Source organism: Fukomys damarensis, unplaced genomic scaffold (assembly GCF_012274545.1).
Source record: "Fukomys damarensis isolate Sample0158 unplaced genomic scaffold, DMR_v1.0_HiC HiC_scaffold_15, whole genome shotgun sequence".
Taxonomy (NCBI): domain Eukaryota; kingdom Metazoa; phylum Chordata; class Mammalia; order Rodentia; family Bathyergidae; genus Fukomys; species Fukomys damarensis.
In genome coordinates this window covers 30,703,583-30,709,920 of record NW_022900927.1, presented here as the reverse complement: position 1 = coordinate 30,709,920, position 6,338 = coordinate 30,703,583, and the positions used below count along the sequence as shown (strand labels likewise).

General features: G+C 37.3%; 1 long non-coding RNA gene across 1 annotated transcript; it reads right to left on the bottom strand.

The window, feature by feature from the left end:
- Positions 1-2,394: 2,394 nt before the first annotated feature.
- Positions 2,395-6,135, bottom strand: LOC109117716. The gene is made up of 3 exons (XR_002025027.2): positions 6,032-6,135; positions 5,027-5,109; positions 2,395-3,209 (listed from the first exon to the last, which is right to left on the bottom strand). It is a non-coding gene; the product is annotated as an uncharacterized LOC109117716 (long non-coding RNA).
- Between the last annotated feature and the right edge of the window lie 203 nt (positions 6,136-6,338).

Genomic DNA, 6,338 nt, shown 5'->3' with positions numbered 1-6,338 from the left:
ATTTAGACAATTTAGGACAATTTAAGATGTTTTCATCTTTTTTTTTTTTTTTTTTTTTTTTTTTTTTTTTTTGTACTGGGGATTGAACTTGGATTCTTGCGCTTGCAAGGCAGGCCACCAAACCACTGAGCTAAATCCCCAGCCCTATTCATCTTTTCTATAAGTAATTTAAGCATTAGTCATTGCCCTGAACTCATAATATTTAGGCCTAGAGACAAGGAGTAACTCTCCAATACAGGAAAAAATACAGTATTTGGAATAATGATGTCTTGGTACTAACATCAGTCAAAGGATGTAACCACTCTTTAGGTGAGTTTCTTGAATTGTGACACAAGGATAACATCTTACTGTTCAGTGAACTTCCTAAGAGGATTAAGTAAAGCGAGCAAGCAAAAGATTCTGGGGGAAAAGTAAAACATTAGATAATTTACTAAAAATTATACTATTTGTTTGACACTTAGAATATGTTCTTGAATTGGTTTAGAATTTATGTACTTTTTTGTCATTTATCATGATAGGGTTGCTACATGACTACATAACCCTCAAATCACAGACAGTGCATTTTAGAAGTCATTGTTCCGGTAATTTTCCTGAATGATTCCCCTTAAAACAAAAATTCAGGAACCTAGGTTCTATTTTGTGGCTCTTCTGTACTGTGGCTTCAAGATCATCCTGCTATTATTCATCCAGCAAACAGCAGGGGAAGCAAAAATTACAGAGAAACACACGAAATTATTTAGTGCCTGGAGGTGGTGGGTCCCGTTTTTGCTCCCATTTCATTGGTCAGAACCAGTCCTGTAACCCTTTCTCAATTCGAGAGCCTTGAAAATGTATTTCTATGCCCCAGGAGGAAATGAAATAGCTACATAAACACAGAACATTGCCTCAGACACCAGGAACAATTTCCAGCCAGTCCATAAGCCCCTCCATTTCTAACAATTTGAGACATAAATGTTGATGTTTATAATGAAACAATTTAAGCAAGTTTGATTTTTTTCCCCCTCACAATAACCTCAGTCATTTAGCATTTGGGACATAGAAGTTCCAAGTCACTGTGCAGGTCTACAGGGAGAAGAGGAAAGATATTCTTGTGGAAATGCAGTCTGATGAGGGAGAAAGAACACACATAAATATATCTAAACACCAACTATAAACTCTGCCAAATACTCAAAACCAACTGCAGCTGTGCAGAAGGAACATAAATCTGTAGAGAGTGAGAAAGGCAATAAAGGAAGTGGATGAGCTGGATGTCTGAATTAATTGGAGCCAGGAGGAGATCATCTGAGAAGGTTAAGCTTCTCAGATGATCTTATACAATATTTTTCAACAGCCTATAATTTTCCTAATTGTAAAAGATACAAACTTTAGGAAGGACCAAAACATATAAAACATAGTTAAAAATTATTCATAATTTCAATACCAATTCACATTTTATATATCTTTTCCTGTTTAGATGATTGTAATCTATTTTTTATCTGAATTCTTCCAGTTGTTTTCTAAACATATACTTTTGCACCAAACATCACATTCTTCAGGTTTTATGGTTCATTTTCTTTAAAAAGCTGGCCAGTATAGCCTAAATATTTTCCAATATTCAGCAGATAACCTCTAAATGGCTGCATTGTCACCATGATTGGGTATAAATTATTTTGGACTTTCACTCATAAAAAATAGTGTGTTGAGGTGGGCGTGATTGTGCACGCCTGTAATCCCAGCACTCAGAAGGCTGAGGCAGGAGGATCACTGTGAGTTTGAAACCAGCCTGGGCTACATAGCTCCAGGTTAGTCTCAACTACATAGTGAGACCCTGTCCCAAAAAAAAAAAAAAGAAGAAAGAAAGAAAAAGAAAAAAATGGTGTGTTGAACATATCTTTGTATCCATTTTTGTACATACATCTGATTATTTTGCCCTCCAAAAATTATAATGGGGACCAAAAATTATAATAATAAATTTTAAGATGTGTTTACTCTGAATTGTTTCTTATGTTTAATATCACATTTAATCTTCATTTATTTTGGGAGGGTTCCTTTTTATTTATTTTTTCCTTATTGAGTTTATTGGTACATTCTAGGTATACAGTACAGTTACATTCATTATTGAAATCTTGTAGCTTTACATGACAGGTCTTGGTTCTCATTTTTTCCCCTTGTCCCTGACCTCCCTCCGCCCCTCCTTCCCTCCCCATTTACAAACACTTTATTTCCATTTTCTCACTTTTTTTTCTTTTCCCTTGTTACCTTTCCCCTACCCTTCCCACTTTCCCTACACCTTTAGCCCTTTTCTTCCTATTTCACATTGTCAATTATATCATTAGGATCTTCTGTACTATTATAGTTTGTTCACACCAGAAAAACTATTCAGTATTTACACCTGTGTGACTTATTTATTTCACTGAGGAGTATATCTTCATAATCTTCATTTAATCAGAACAAACATTATGCTAATAATATTATTTTTATATTCATTTTCCAAGCAAGGAAACAATGGTTTAGAAGGATTAGTTTTACCAGTGTGGCAATTAGAAAATGGAAGAACTGGGATTTGAACTTGCACTGGATGACTTCAGAGTCCAGGCTCCATGCTCTGTGAGAATATCTCTGCTCCGAGAGTTCACTTAAATTCTCACTAGCAGATTAACCTCCATGGGAAGTTGACAGAGTAATGGATATGACTTGAGAAGGGGTATGTATAATCAGAAGGAAAGTTTTATGTGATGGCTTAGAAGAGAGAGAGGGTAAAGTTTTATGAGGGACAATAACTTTTGCCAGGCTGAAGTAAAAAAATATGAGCTAGTAGTCCAAGGGGTCAAAGTCATCTCAAATGACAATTTCTAAGCCAAAATTCAAGAATATTTAAAAATTGTTTAAAGAGACAATGGAGTGATTGTCCCATCCTACACAGGGGAGTAATGCGAAAACAATGCTTGATAAAGACATACTTTGCATCGTTCTTTGGTTTAGAGAACCGGTCTTTCGCTTATGGAATGAGATAAGATCCAAGTGTCAGAGGGCTTCCTGGAGACCCTTTGTCATACTTTTCTTCCAGGCTGACATGTTCTCGTGGGAATGCAGCTTTCTTCACGGTAGCTGTAGAATCTGAAGGAAGCCTGAAAGCCATGACCTTGATTACCCTTTCCATTTCCAGTCCCCTTGCACAGTCTCTTCTTTGAGTTCAGTCAAATTGCAGATGGAATCAGGGGTAGGAGTGACTGATGGCAAAAGACAAGAATGTGGACCAGAGATATGTTAGGGCAGCGTTCAGGATGGCACTTAGGAGCTTACATTCTGCCTTCAGGCTACCTGGGTTCAAATATTGCTTCCAACACCAACCATATGACTTTGGGCAAACTGCTTACCTTCTCTGTGCCTCAATTTCTTCAACTGCAAAATGGGTTAATGTTAATACCAACTTCAAAGATTAGACAAATTAAAATAATTCATAAGCGCTGGCTGTTATCGTCTCAAGGTCAAAGGTAATTGTTTGGTAATTTTGCAGTAGCTCCTGCAGCCCCAGCTCTTAGAACACTGTAGTTCTTTGGTAGACTATATGAATTCAAATTGAGATTCCCGTTCTTAAAACTGGAAAGCTTTCTCCCAGCAGAACGAATACCTGCTTATTGACGATCTTAACCATCGGTGCATTTCTTCACAAGCAGACTACACTCTAACATTCTCCTCTTCCCTCAGAATGTTCTGTAGTTCAACACCACCATCTTACAAACACAAGAACTTCCAGTCCCATGTCCCTTTTCACCTCTTCTCTATGAATACCGAACCTCCTTCCTCTCATGACTCACAGCTTAGGCAGTCTCTGTGCATGAGAAATATGCATAATTTTAAACTCATCTTTCACTTATTTCTCATTTTCTATCCTGTTACTCTGATAGTGGAAGTTGAAAAAGGACCAGGGGCCTTTCTCCTTCTGTTTCCCTTATTATCATAATGGTCGAATAGACATAACAGAGACTTAATACTCTCTCAAAGTACCTCAGAGCCTTCAAAAACAATTACATAAAAGTTTTCATCTACTATTGTTAATATCTATAATTGAACCTAGTCTTCCTAGATTTAGTATTTAAGCAATCTCAAAATTAATTATCTTTGATCCTATTAATAAGATTAAAATTAAAATGATAATTTCAAACTATAGAATGATGCACTATACTGTGGGTTAAATAACACTTAAAGGGTAGTCTGGGAACTAACTCCTATGGGTGACATTGTTTCTATGGGAAAATATACTCCAAATTCCAGACAACTTATTTACCCACTGACTTTTCGAATACAACCCATTAATAATTGGAAGACAGACTAAAAATACCAAAAGTTTTAATGTAATGTTTATTAATGCCTTAAAAAATTATTTGGTTTTAACTTTATAGATTAAAGCAAATTCTAGGCTATTCCATAGAATCCTTTTGCTGACTTCTGCAGAGTAATTGAAAGTGGGATTTTGAATTTTCTGTGAAAATAGGCCCTGTCTATTTTAATTAGCCTAATGTATGTAAGATCAATATTTTAGCACAGTAGACAAACAAAATCATTCATACAGCTGGTAGGTTTGCACAAACCATTTCACTTGGATAAATCATTTTCAGGTTACATAGGACAGATGCGTGCATTGTATGTGAGAACGATGTTTGGAAAATATATTGGACTCTTTTCAATGTGGAATTAATTGGAATCTGTTTCTTTAATAATTTCTTTATTACCCACACAATAATGATGTATTCTTACTCACAAGAAGATATGACATTTATATTCTTTCCATTTTTTTCCTCTTTACTGTTTTTAAAAAAGGCACACTATTTTTTCCTTTACCAGTAGAAGCTTGATCTACTGTGAGGTTTTACACAAAAGAATGAGAATTGAGAAAATACATTTATGGTGGACAGTCTGTTTGAAATTCATTTTAATTGAAACAGAAAAGCCACAGTCTGTGGAGTGGAAAGGACCCAGAACCTGCCAGAAGATATGAGTTTTGGCTCTGACCCCTGAGCTGAGTGGCTTCAAGCGAGTTACTCACCGGAGATCCTCATTATCTTCATCTGAACAATAAGGGTTTGGCATCTGTGACTTGAAGTTCCCTTCCAGCACTCTGTTTTCTTTCTGTGGTTGGGAATAATGTAAGGATTTTGGGATGCATTTTTCCAAAATTTGGTCTTTCCACTCACATCACTTCATAGGAGAACAAAGAGACTGCCAATGTTACGATAACTTTTCAGTTCACATCAACTTTAAAAATGTGTTTTAACTGAGACTAGATTAGTTCTCCGTGACTAACAACTGATATTTTCCAAAATTTACCTTTTTTCTCTCTTCCCTCCCTTCCTTTTTAAAAATCCCTTAAGAGGCAGATACAACAGCTCGGGCTTGGGAACTCTGCTTTGTGGGTCAGGATCTAACCCTCGGAAATCTCCCATGTGCTAGAACCTCAGGGCTCCAGAGACCGGTCCTTTATGACAGTTGAAACACCGCTGGAGTGAGCCAAGACACCACTTGTGAGTCCAGCCATCTGTCCCTAGCCCAGGCCATCCAGAGCTAAAGGACTCTGCCAGTCTCCTTCCTCCCTCCCATCGCCAGAACCCAGGGGGCCCAGCACCTGCTCAAGAGAGCTATGGTATGTGGAGAAAGTCTGCTGAGAAAGTCGTGCTTTCTCTTTCACTTTGGCAAAACTGCCCCGTCCTTGTCTCGTAGTATTTTTTTTTTTTTGAGAGTATATTTAAAGTTTGCTTATATACATTTAATTTCCCCACAATAATGTTTCTTGACTTTTAAAACTCATGTGGGTGGGAAGGATGGGAGGATTGGGAAGGGTGGAGTAGAGGAGAAAAGATGAGAGTAAGGTGGAGAAGGAGGAAAAGGGTAGGGATGGAGTGGTGAGTAAATCAATGACTGAAAGAACCAAGGAGCAAATGAAAGAAACAGCAAGCAAGTAAGCAAACAAAATAAACATTCATTGAGTGAAGCCAGGTGGAACTTATAGTCCAAGAAGAGAGCCTATTACACAAATAATTAAACAAATACTTACTTTACAATTGCGATACACTTGCTGTGAAGAAATACAAGATTCCAGTCTACTTCCGGAGAAGAGGAGGAGGGTGTTCAAAATGGATATTTTTATGCAGTTTTCCAACTAGAAACACAAAAGTAAATTATATCGAAATATGGTATATGCTTTTTTTCCAGATGAAACCCAAACACACATCCTGCTCTTCCCCATCCTCCACCCCCATACGGAAAGCTCCCTCCCTTGCCAAGGATCAGCCTGGGTGTTCTGAGGTTCCTATTCCAACTAGGAGCGCCACCTAAAGTTTGACAGAGGCATATTGCAGTAC